Raw genomic sequence first — 12866 nt, 5'->3', positions numbered from 1 at the left:
CATATGAAGCCAACTCCAGGTGGTGCTAATAACAAGGAGGTTGAGTTTAAAGGTACAGTGCAAAAGTAACAATACAAATACAAGGAGTCTGGGATAAAAGGAGCAGTGTAAAGTTACAGACAAAATACTTTTTGAATGTTGTCTAGATTTCTACAACTGATTTAGGGTATTTTTACGCTGCTGAATCAGGAAATGGCATCCATTTTTCTCCATCAGGTCAAGTTTACTGTAAACTGAATGGTGGGCATTGATAAAGGTAAGTTCACGTAAATTGCATGTTGCTTCACCATTTTTCAAACTTCAGGGCTTGAACTTCCGTTTCTTGGAACTCCAGGAATACTCAGCGGTAGGGAGGTCTCTCTTCAGAGTCCAACAGTAGTCAGCCATCATGACTGCGTCCCAGCGACCCCGATACCTGGTCTCCATCTCTTTCATGTCCTGATGGAGTCTCTCCCCCTGCTTGTCACTCATTGAACCCAGGTTCTCAGGAAACCGGTCCATATGTGAAAATAGGTAGTGCATCTTGACGTTCATGTTGCAGCCCAGGTTTCTGAAAGCAGTCAGCATGTTGTTGACAAGTTCTGCGTAGTTTCTGGCCTTATTGTTGCCAAGAAAGTTCATCACTACCAGAACAAATGCCTTCCACGCTTCCAGTTCCACTTTGTTCATTGAGTTTCCGAACTCTGGATCTCGGATGAGCTGATGGATCTGAGGACCGTCAAAGATGTCAGCTTTCAACTTCTCCATGGTCAATCCTGGAAAAGCCTGGCACAAGTAAGTGAAGCAGTCACCATCCTTGTCCAGAGCCTTGGTGAACTGCTTGATTAAGCCGAGCTTGATGTGCAGCGGTGGGAAGAGTATTCTGTCTCTGTCCACCAGAGGATCATTGATGACGTTCCTTTCTTTGCAAGGCACCAATTCCTCCCGCACAGGCCGTGTAATGCTGAGCACGGTCCCTACTATCCCACATGCACAGAAAACACGGGTACTTGGTGAAGCCAGACTGTTATCCCAACAAAAAGTTCACCATCTTCAGGTCAACACAAATAAACCACTTATGCTGATCATAACCAATTTTCTCCAGCACATACTTCACCGCTTCATAGTTCTCCTTCAGTGTATTCGAGTGAGCCAGGGGTATAGAGGCAAACTGGTTGCCATTGTGTAGCAGAACACATTTCAGTGATCGCTTGCTGCTGTCAATGAACAGTCTCCAATCTTTGGGTTCGTACTGTGGCACTCCAAGCTTGAGCAGAAGCCACGCAATATCTGCACAGTACACCAAGTCCTTCTCTTCCAAGAAAAAACGGAGGTACTCTTGATGCCTGTTGCGGAAGAAGCTGATGCGAGCACTGTCAGAGAGGAGGTTTTTTTCCTTCAATCTGGATGCCAACAGTTCGGCAGAGTCTTTTGACAAGCTGAGGTCGCGAACTAGATAATTCAGCTCCTTTTGGGAAAATGGATGTGGAGCATCATCTTCAATAACCACTTCTTCTTCTTCATGTCCTTCAACACTGGAGGCATCTTCGTCACTAATGTCAGGAAGTTCTCCGAAGATGGGCACTGGAATTTCATCACAATGAGCTACAGGACGACGTGCTGATTGAAGATCAGGATACTTCATGGGGCGGCTGCCCCATTAACTTAGTTTTGATCCCCCAACTTTATGCTTTGCCGCACCAATTTATGAAAGATTTCAAGGTTTTATGACTTCAAACTGATCCCTTTTCGACATAATCACCCAGAACTATCGGACCTGAATACTTCTTGTCATTAAAACAATCATTTCCAATCAAAACAATTATTCAACATGGCATTTTACCCCCACCAACTTCTTCTAAAATGCTCCACACAAGCGTAAGGTAAAGGTAAAGGTACCCCTGCCCGTACGGGCCAGTCTTGACAGACTCTGGGGTTGTGCGCCCATCTCACACAGAGGCCGGGGGCCAGCGCTGTCCGGAGACACTTCCAGGTCACGTGGCCAGCGTGACAAAGCTGCATCTGGCAAGCCAGCGCAGCAAACGGAAACGCCGTTTACCTTCCCGCCAGTAATCGGTCCCTCTTTATCTACTTGCACCCGGGGGTGCTTTCAAACTGCTAGGTTGGCAGGCGCTGGGACCGAACAGCGGGAGCGCACCCCGCCGCGGGGATTCGAACCGCTGACCTTTCGATCGGCAAGCCCTAGGCGCTGAGGCTTTTACCCACAGCGCCACCCGCGTCCCCCACACAAGCGTACACGTGAACAAAAACGTAAAAAAACGACATGTGGCCATAGCTCAAAAACTTGACCTGATTGAGCAAAACCAATGTGATTTTTGGATTCAGTGCATCAGATTCGTCCTAAATCAACTGAAAAAACACAGACAACAAAATTGTTGTTGACCAGTGAAATGAAATTTGAAACAATTAAAGTCTAACTTAGAGTTGAGACCCCCTGGATAAATGGTTTGAAACATGAAAAGAAACCGTGTTTCTTGCTGCCGTAACTGTCGCTCATAATCTTTTCTGATGCCAATTGCCTTCTGATTCACCCATAAAACTGTAAATAATAGATCTGTATCTGAATGATTATGAGAAACAAAATGTTCTACCAGAGGTGCCTCCAAATTAGCATTATTAATACATGATCGGTGTTCACCAATCCGAACCCCCACAGCTCGAGTGGTAGAGCCTATATACAATAAATTGCCAGCTGCTGCCTTTGCTGCCTTCATGTGTTGTGATGGCAGCAGCAGCAGCAGAGGCAGCAACCCTCTCATTCCACTAACGAAAGGAACCTCTGAAGCCTGGTGCTGGGCTGGCTCCCTCCACCATCCCTCCACTTGGATACCCACTCTCACACACAGAGAGAGACCCATGCACCCTCTTGCCTTCCCTCACGTTGCGCACTGCCCCCAAGCTCAACTTGCCCTCTTGGTCAGGCTGCCGAGAGGGGGGGAGGGGGGGCTTCTGCTGGGCCAGAGCCGCTTCTCTTCTGGGCGACACCCCCCTCCACACCCCAATCCCTTTTCTGTTCCGAGCGGCTGTGTTGCAGGGCCCCCGGGTAACATATAACTACCCTCTATTTAAAACTTTTTCTTATCAGGCGATCATCGAAATTTTTATTTATGGACATATTACTGACATATTTTTTAGCTGCCTTTGGGGGGCCCTCCTCACCTGCGCCCCTAGTGGGGGCTTTCCTCGCTGTCCCCTAACTATGGCCCTGACCCCAATCACTGCAGCCTGTGTGGGAAAGCCTTGAGGAGCTCACTGTGTGCAAGGGGGCTTTCCCAGGAGAGAAGCTGTACTGGTGCTCCGAGGGCAGGAAGAGCTTTGGCTGGAAATCGTTGCTCCCTTCACACAAAAGGATCCACATGGGGAAGAAGCCATACAGGTGCTCTGAGTGCAGGGAGAGCTTGGGGGTCAGAATCCACACAGGTGAGAGAAACCTTCCCATTGCCCTGACTGCAGTTAGAGCTTCAGCCAGGTAGCCCCTCTCTCCTGACACACGGGAGAACCCACACGAGGAGAGGGGGAGAAGAAGGATCTAAAATATTTTCCTTGAAGCTTGAATTGGTTTTTATTTTTTTATTTGTTTTATTTGATGTGTTGTGAAGCCCTTTGAGGCTTTTTCTTTAAAATATAAACCGGTATAGAAATGAAATAAATAATGATAATGATAATTTCATTGCCAAAAGTAAAAAATGGCACCTCGGCATTCCATTGTGGTGACCGTAGCCTAGGTTTAAGGTGCCATTTAGCAATTAACTGATAGATATCTCAGTTTTTAATCCTGCCATGGAAGGATGTCATCAGCAGGCCTTCCTCTCCCACTAATAAGGCTGAAGGGGGCTGAAGCACAAGATGGTGGTTGTGGAGCCTTCATTTCCAGTATTTTCTTTTTATCGCTCTTGATAATTATTATATTATCACTCCCATCACTCTGGAATAAATCCAGTTAACCGCTCCACCTGTTCCTCTCTTGTTAGATCATTTGGTTGCAATGCCGTCACACAAGAAGAGGAAGATAGATTTGGAGTACCGCGTTTTCAAAAAAGATGGACACACAACTATTTCTTTGTGGAGCTGAAAGGCATTCCCTTGAGCCTCATTTGTGGTGAGCCCCTCTCCGTCTTGAAGAAGACCACCCTGCAGAGGCACTACAGGACGAAGCACATCCAGCTGCTCCTGTTGGCAGTGTACTAGATATTGAGCCCCTTTTCTTTTGTGCAGCTTTGACTTTAGATCTTGTTGCTATCTCTTCTGCTGGGCCGCTCATGTCCCAAGGTCATTCCCACAGGGGCAGCTTTTGAATGGAAAAATCCACTGACTTGTTTTTTTACAGTCTGTATTGCAACTGTTACCCCTCAACCCTCTAGAGGGAGTAATTCAATGTATCCAATAGGCAGAAAAAACAAAGAAACAAACAGTCCCAAAAAAGAAAAAGTTTCTAGCAACAATCTTCCAATGTGTCCAAACTATCAATTTGTAGTTTCAATAAAGTCCCAAACTTGTATCAAAATAAGGTCCCAACTTTGTAACAAATCTTATCTGACAGTTCACCATCTCAGTGAACTGTCTACTCAGTGAACGGACTACTCAGGCAGTCCGTTCCCAGAGTCTAAAACGGCAGAAAACTTTTCTTCCCCTTACTTTTTTCATGCAGGTTAAGCCAAATCCACTTTCTTCCCCCTTGCTCCTGCTTACTCGGGGGAAATTTAAGTTCAATGTCAAAGTTAGACAGTTCAAATTTATTTTTCCTCCAATTGCGGCTTTGTAATTCCGTTGCTTTAGCTGTCATGCAGTCCAGGGAAAGCAGACTTCCTTTATTTTTGTCTTTCCCGTTTTCGGCCAAATTTCAAGCAAAATTTTAAAAGTCCCGGTAAGCTTATCAATCCTACTTACGGGTGTTCAATTTCAGTCCAAATTTCAGGAAGGAATCGGCGCTCTCCGCCTATGGCGACGCGGCTTCACTCCACGGGCTGGGTAGCGACTCTCAGCACCGCACGCACCCCCGATGCCACTCCGGAGCCTTTAAAAAGGCTCCTTTACAGTAAAGGGGGGCGCAAATGGTGCCCGCCGAGTCTCTTTGTTCACAGGCTCCACGCCTGTGATTTTAGGGGTCCCCGCTTCGCCGTAGCGGTCAGACCCGAACTCGTGAAGCAGTCCTCCTCCGGAGCTCGAAGGGAGGACCGCCATTAAGCGCTGGCGCCGACCGGAAGTCTTCACATGTGAGGGCGATCTGGCTGCGACATCTGTCACCCCATTGATCGCCAGGGTTGATTCGGCTGATCTGGCTGGCTAGGCGGGTGTCCCCTTCCTCCCTCACCGCTCCATGTGCGTCCCTCCCGAAGCTGCGCGCTCGGTGGAAGAGGACGACCATCCCAGATAGAAGGAGTGTACCGTTCTTCGGTCAAGGGTATACGATAGCTGCGCTCCCCTGCTAGAACCTCCAAACAAGCACTTTCGCTTTCTTTTCCCCTCTTCTCACAGATTCTCTCAAGCCTACGATTTTTTGGACAGGCTATATCCGGGGGCTCTGTGTCAGAGCTCAAACTGGAGATAACAGTCTGTGCCCCCCCCGTCACCCCTTCTTCCGGCTCTTTGTTCTTTCCTCCTGCTGTAGCTTGGCTGCTCCTCCCCTGCTTCACATTCCAACCGAAACACATATCTTGCATTCTCAGGCTCTGTCAGCGGAGACACGAGAGGCTTGAGCTTCACAGAGCTGACACCCTGTAATTTTGTCCGTTCCTAAGTTTCCATGGAGATACTGTGGTACAACCTTGGTGCAAATTTCAACATAAGTACACAAAGCCATCAAAGTGACTCAGAGGTTTATAGTGGCACCAGCTTTCCTGGTCAAGAGTCCACTTTGTCAGACTGCAGCCCACAAAAGCTTAGACCATAATACATTTATCAGCCTTTAAGGGCTGCAAAAGATGAATAAACAGAAGCGTAGTTCATCTATGGAATCCATCCTACAGGAGACAGTGACGGCCAGCAACATGGATAGCTTGAAGAAAAGGATAAGACTAACATCTCTGCTCTAGGCAATAATGATTCTTGATACTAGTTTCTAGAAAGCACACAAAGGCAGAGAAGACTCTTGTGCTCCAATCCTGCTTGCCGGTTTCCCACAGGCATCTGGTTGGCCTCTGTGAGAAGAGGATGCTGGACTAGGTGGGCCTTTGCCTGATCCAGCAGGCTCTTCTTAGGTTCCAATATATTGCAATATTTTTACAGTTAAATGTAGCACTTAAGTTTTATTTATTTCACAAGGGAAATACTGTTACTTGAGCCTGAGATCATTTCTTCACTTCAGAAAGAAAAAATAGATGTGTCTAATAAGCCAATTCCACCATAGATGGTGCTTTATTAAGTTTGAATGGAGTGATCATGTGTTGCTCTTGCCACTATCTCATCAGCTTTTGTAAAATTTGGAACCTAGAGAATGCTTTGAGTGTGGAAAGAGCTTCAGTGAAAGTGGAAAGCTTAGAAGACACCAACGAACTCACACAGGGGAGAAACCATTTGAATGTTTTGAGTGTGGAAAGAGCTTCAGTGATAGTGGATCACTTAGAATACACCAACAAACGCACACAGGGGAGAAACCATTTAGATGTATTGAATGTGGAAAGAGTTTTAGCATAAGCGGAGCACTTAGAATACACCAACGAACTCACACAGGGAAAAAACCATTTAAATGTATTGAATGTGGAAAGAGCTACAGTGATAGTGGATCACTTAGAATACACCAACGAACTCACACAGGGGAGAAACCATTTCAATGTATGGAATGTGGAAAGAGCTTCAGTACAAGTGGAACCCTTAGAATACACCAACGAACTCATACAGGGGAGAAACCATTAAAATGTATTGAATGTGGAAATAGCTACAGTCAGTATGGAGCATTTAGAAGACATCAACAAACTCACACAGGGGAAAAATCACAGATACTTTAATAAACCGTATAGGTGTTCTTTACCTTTCCTTCTATGCTTCCTTGCAATACTGAAAAAATCAAACCACGCCAATGCTTTCAGCCCCAGGAGAGGAGCTCCCCTTGGTGTCAGGGGAGGGGTCCAAGGGAGCATCTGAAGCCCTGCCATTCTTTCTGTCCCTGGCCCCTTACCCTCCTCTCTCTGCCATCCCTGGGCCACTCTTGACTCCACAGCAGGAGACTGGATCTGTCTGTGATGGTGAGATGTCCTGGCTGGTTGAAGGACCACTTCCTGTTTTCTGCAGCTCCATCCTGCCTTCTCATGCAAGGTGGAGTCATGAAGCAGGCGAAGGCTGAGCACACCTAAGGGTGGCACAGAGTGTGGGTGGGATTCTGCTTAACCTTTCCCCGTCTGCTCCTTTTCTGGATCCAAATCCCCACACAAAAAAGGGCAGTGTGAAGGCGCAATCAGTGTTAAGGAGCTGCCCTGAAAATCATTGCTTTGTGACCGTAAGAGGCCCTTCTCAAAAAAACAAGCATCAAGAGAATTTAAGCTATAGAATTTAAAACAAACAGATAATTACAAAAAAAGAAAGCAGTCTGGTGCCACATTGCGTAGGAGTTACTTTAACACATTCTACCTGGGGCTGCCTTTGAAAAGAGCTCAGAAACTTCAATGGCTCAAAGAGCTGCAGACACATTACTGACAGGTCCATCTGCCTAATTGTCTGTTTCTGGACACAATCAATGTGTCCACAAGAAGAGGAAGATAGATTTGAGGAAGGCCAACCTGCAGAGGCACTACAAGTCGAAGCACATCCAGTACCAGGAGTTCCAAGGGCAGCTGCACCAGGAGAAGGTCAAGGCGCTGAAAACAGACCTGTTGGGTAAACTGTGGCCCCTCCAGATGCTGTGAAATTGCAACTCACGTCTTCTTTAGCCGTTGGCCATGCTGGTTGGGGCTCATGGGAGCTGGAGTCCAAGGATCTAGGTCCAGAAATGCCGGGGACAATTCAAATCCCTCCTCTGTCGTGAAGCCGATTGGGCGACTTAAAGCTGGTCACCATCTTTATGCGAAACCTCCCTCGCAGGGTTGCTGTGTGCGTGAAAGCAATATATCTTGTGGTGGGCTTGATGAGGGGAGTGTGGAACAGAAATGTTATTCATAGGTAAGAAGACAGGAAATAGTTCTGAATCTGACTGAAAATAAAGGATTCTTTGTCTCCAAACTGCATATAGCAAGCACCTGTGTTGTTGAACTCTAGCTGAAGTCTCAGCATCTGGTTCCTCAGCACTCTGCACTCTCTCTCTGGAAACCTCTAGCTGTCAGGTGACAGGAACCAGCCAATGCCTCCCAGTTCAGAAACAGTCTGGCAAGAGCTGAGATTGGAAGTGGACAACCTAGGAAACTTAGGGGAGCATTTACATTTCCATGCTTATGAATATTGATTTGAATCAATTCATCTGATGTGTTCAAAATAGGAAAGAAAATTTATGGTTGACACCACCTTGGGATAGTTTTGACAGGAATTCGGGGAACTAGGAACATTTTTAGTTCCATCAGGGTTGATGGGTCAGCAAATAGCTAGAGAGGATTAAGGGGTGGGGGCGGGAATCAGGCCTTGTTTCTCATGTGACAGATAACCGATTCCACAGGTCTTAAATGTGACCATTTGCTGCCTCCCAAAATTATGCTTAAGCCTTTCCCCCCCCCCAAAAAAAAACAACAACTCAAACATGGCAGCTGGTCTTGTCAAACGGGCCAATATAAGGTTCATTTGGCAAGTTTGTTGATGTTTAGTCATTATTTGTGTCCAACTCTTCATGACCCCATGGACCAGAGCATGCCAGGCACTCCTGTCTTCTACTGCCTCCCGCAGCTTGGTCAAACTCATGTTTGTAGCTTTTAAACCTAGCTTTAAAAATAATATAAAATCAACTCCTTTGCCAGTGTTTCCTCCATTCCAAAGCTATTTTCCCCTTGAAAAAGGACTCCAGGAAGTGTCCAGGGGTGACAATTGCTGAGCTGGGCCAAGGAAAGCCTAATCCCATCACCAAACTTGCCAAGGGGCCAGACATGCAAAGGAAGTTCTATTGTACTTTGGGTGTTGGGCCTTCAGAGGTGTTTGCCTATGCTAATCTTATACCTGAGTCTTGCCCTGACATGGGCATGCTTATGCTAATCTTTTATCAAGGACTTGTCTGGACATTTTTGCCAAGGTTAGACTGGTGTAACCCCTGTCTACCCCTCCGCTATTGTGACATGTCAGTGATGTAACAATCATATAGCAATGATGCTCTATGAACTGTATTCTGGGATATGGTGGGAAAGATTTAAAAGTCTTTGTCACCCCATGCTTGGGGTTCAAAATTCCTCTTTGAACCTGTTGCACAATAAACTTTGGTCTACAGCTATTTGCTCCAGTTGGTGGCTGGACTCCTTCCTTTATTCTGCAAGGGACCCGCGGGCTCTTCCCAACGAGCTGGTTTGACTGAACAGCCTCACACCTAGATTTTTCCATAACACTCAGGAGACAGATGAGGTGATCAGGCACTCCCGTTTCTTTAAGAACTTGCCATAGTTTGCTGTGGTCGACACAGTCAAAGGCTTTTGTGTAGTCAGTGAAGCAGAAGTAGATGTTTTTATGGAACTCCCTAGCTTTCTCCATAATCCAGTGCATGTTTGTAATTTGGTCTCCGGTTCCTCTGCCCCTTCGAAATCCAGCTTGAACTTCTGGGAGTTCTCAGTCCACATACTGCTTAAGCCTGCCTTGTAGAATTTTAAGCATAACCTTGCTAGCATGTGAAATGATCAACAATTGTGCGGTAGTTGGAACATTCTTTGGCACTGCCCTTCTTTGGGATTGGGATGTAGACTGACCTTCGCCAATCCTCTGGCCACTGTTTAGTTTTCCAAAGTTGCTGACATATTGAGTTTAGCACCTTAACAGCATCATCTTTTAAAATTTTGGTTCTCAAGGAAAAGGCAGCCCAGGAATACAAGGCAAGAATTTACCTTGAATCTTGCTTTCAAAATCATTTCATAGCTTTTTGTGAGGGTTTTTGTGACTGCTAATCTTAAAGCCAGGATGAGCACTAAGAATTGGGCATCATTTCCTCTGTTATTAAAAATAAAATACTTGTTCTGCTTCTAAAGAAACCCTTTAGAATGCATTCTTATTCTTTTTTCATATAAAAAATTCAAACAGCTGTGCAAAGGTCCTCCTGTGCAATGCAATGTCAGAATAACAAAATAATGAAACATCTCACAAGAGCCTTGTTTTTTTAAATATAGAGCTAAAAACCTTAAAACTCCTACAACACTTACCAAATACAAATCTAATAGCTGGCCCCCCAGGCACTAGGAGGCAACCTGATGTTCAAGGCTTCACCCCACCCCCAAACTCTGAGCTTTTGGTTTCTCTTTAGACTCTCACCTGTGGTCGCCTGGAGCATTTGAGGGGAAAGAGAGAGAACATTGGGGCATACGAAGCAAACATAGAAAAAGAAAGTGACAACCTGCTTGTAAGTGTCATTGTTACTTGGAAGGGAACAAGTGTTATAAGTTTAATGTACATATAATGCTGTGCTTGAATGCATTGTAATAAAAATATTATAAAGGGAAGTTTCTCTTAGACTTAGGCAAGAGGTTCCACTCTGACAGAAGCCTCAGAGGAGGCTGGATCTTTCCTCATAACTCATCGCTGGAGGCATAAGCTGCCGAGCTCTCACGGAAGGAAGCTTAAACTTGAGAAGCCAGTGTGTTCTTGCTGGAGATGGCTAGGAGAAGCAGCAGCAGCAGCAGTTGCAAATAAGTCATGCAATGTTGAAGAAGCTTAGGATCTCCCTCTGGGACCAGGGATAGGAAAGCTGACTGAATTACATAAAGGACTGAACATTGTTTGCAATGTGCTACTTTATCATGCTTATCTTATTGTTAGACTGTTTAAGACTGTTCTGCGGTAAAGCTTCAAAACTTATTTTTGTGATGGAGAGAATTCATTTCTACACAAGGTCCAGGTCAGGAATTCCACGGAACAACTTTAACAGCAAGTACTTGAAGGGTACTTCAACAAGTACTTCAACAAGTACTTGAAGGGACGCGGGTGGTGCTGTTTGTTAAACCCCAGAGCCTAGGGCTTGCCGATCAGAAGGTCGGCAGTTCAAATCCCCGCGACGGGGTGAGCTCCCGTTGCTCGGTCCCTGCTCCTGCCAGCCTAGCAGTTCGAAAGAACATCAAAGTGCAAGTAGATAAATAGGTACCGCTCTGGCGGGAAGGTAAACGGTGTTTCTGTGCGCTGCTCTGGTTCACCAGAAGTAGCTTAGTCATGCTGGCCACATGACCCGGAAGCTGTACGCCGGCTCCCTCAACCAGTAAAGCGAGATGAGCGCCACAACCCCAGAGTTGTCTACAACTGGGTCTAATGGTCAGGGGTCCCTTTACCTTTACCTTTACTTGAAGGACCAAACCAAGAATTACAACAATCTCTTCCTCAAACTGGTTCAGCCTCCACCACCTTTACTGCAGTCAACTGAAGGCAACCAACTATGCCCTGGGCCCCCCGATCTTTCTCACTGCCATTGAAAACTAATAAATGAAAAGGAAGAGAAGCTACCCATGTCACACTGACACAAACACCTTGCATATGAACTTTGTAAAATAATGAAAGTGTACTACCCCTCCCCCCCCCGCTCGCTCTCCCCACCTCTCAATTCCCCAACCTTACACTGTATACAACATTAAAGTCTGTCTGTGAATTTTTATGATATCCAAACAGAGTAGCTTATAGTTAGGAAGCCAACACCCTCCCTTCAGATGTGAAGGAAATAAGCAGCTATCCTATCCTAAAAGACATCTGAAGGCATCCCTGTTTAGGGAAGTTTTTGATATTTAATGCTGTACTGTTTTTAACACTTGATTGGAAGTCGCCCAAAGTGGCTGGGGGTATAAATAAATTATTATTATTATTATTATTATTATTATTATTATTATTATTATTATTTTGTAATGATCTTCCTTTGTTTCACTTCAGATAATTCAGTGGGGCCTCTTCTCAGTTCATTCTCTTCTGGATCAGTGCCTTAATCCTTTGAAGATTTTGTATATCACAGAATAGTCATTGAGATGTCCCCAGATGTTGTTGTCCAGTTCCCATCAGCTTCAGCCAGCAGGGCAGACAGTCAAGGATGATAGAAACTCTAATCTGGACCCCACCACCTTGGCTCTGCTGCCCTATATCCTTCCCATTGAAAGAAATGTGAAAATTGATTTTGTACGCTACAGATTTATCCTGGTCTGGTGCATGCAATGTCTTTTGTTTTGCAGCTGTGTGATTTGTGCTCACATTGTATTGTGGTGGCCATTGGCTATAAACAATAAAATATATAGATACAGTAGATTGAAATGCAAAAATAAGTAATAAAATATATAAAATGATTTTATTTTTTTGGTCCTCACTCCCAAATGGTGTGTGTGTTTTTGGTTATATTGTGCTTTTGGTTATATTGGGGGTGGCGTGGGGGTGGAGAAGTATAAGGCCAAAAAGGCTCCCCTCCTCTGCTAAATGGATGCAGGAGACCAGAGGCAGTGAATGAAAAAGCAGGGAAAGAGAAACCCTCCAAGTGCCACTGTTTAGAATTAGAGAATGGAGTTATCCAACCCCCGGCCCTCTGAAGGCAATCCTGTATAGGAAAGTTTTTTAATGTTTAATGTTTTATTATGTTTTTTATATATGTTGGAAACTTCCCAGAGTGGCTGGGGCAGCGTAATAAGATGTGTGGTGTATAAATAGGAAAATTATATTTATGGAATGGGATGTCCCTATTTTCATCAGAGAAATGTTGGAGGGTTTGAAAAGGTCGGTGGCTGGAGCTAAGTGATTGCGTGATCCCAACCAGCAGAGCTGGGAACTGGACTGCCTCCTCCAGCTACACATTCGGGCTG

This window comes from Podarcis erhardii (assembly GCF_964252035.2).
Source record: "Podarcis erhardii genome assembly, chromosome: 2".
Classification (NCBI taxonomy): domain Eukaryota; kingdom Metazoa; phylum Chordata; class Lepidosauria; order Squamata; family Lacertidae; genus Podarcis; species Podarcis erhardii.
This window is presented reverse-complemented; position numbering follows the sequence as displayed.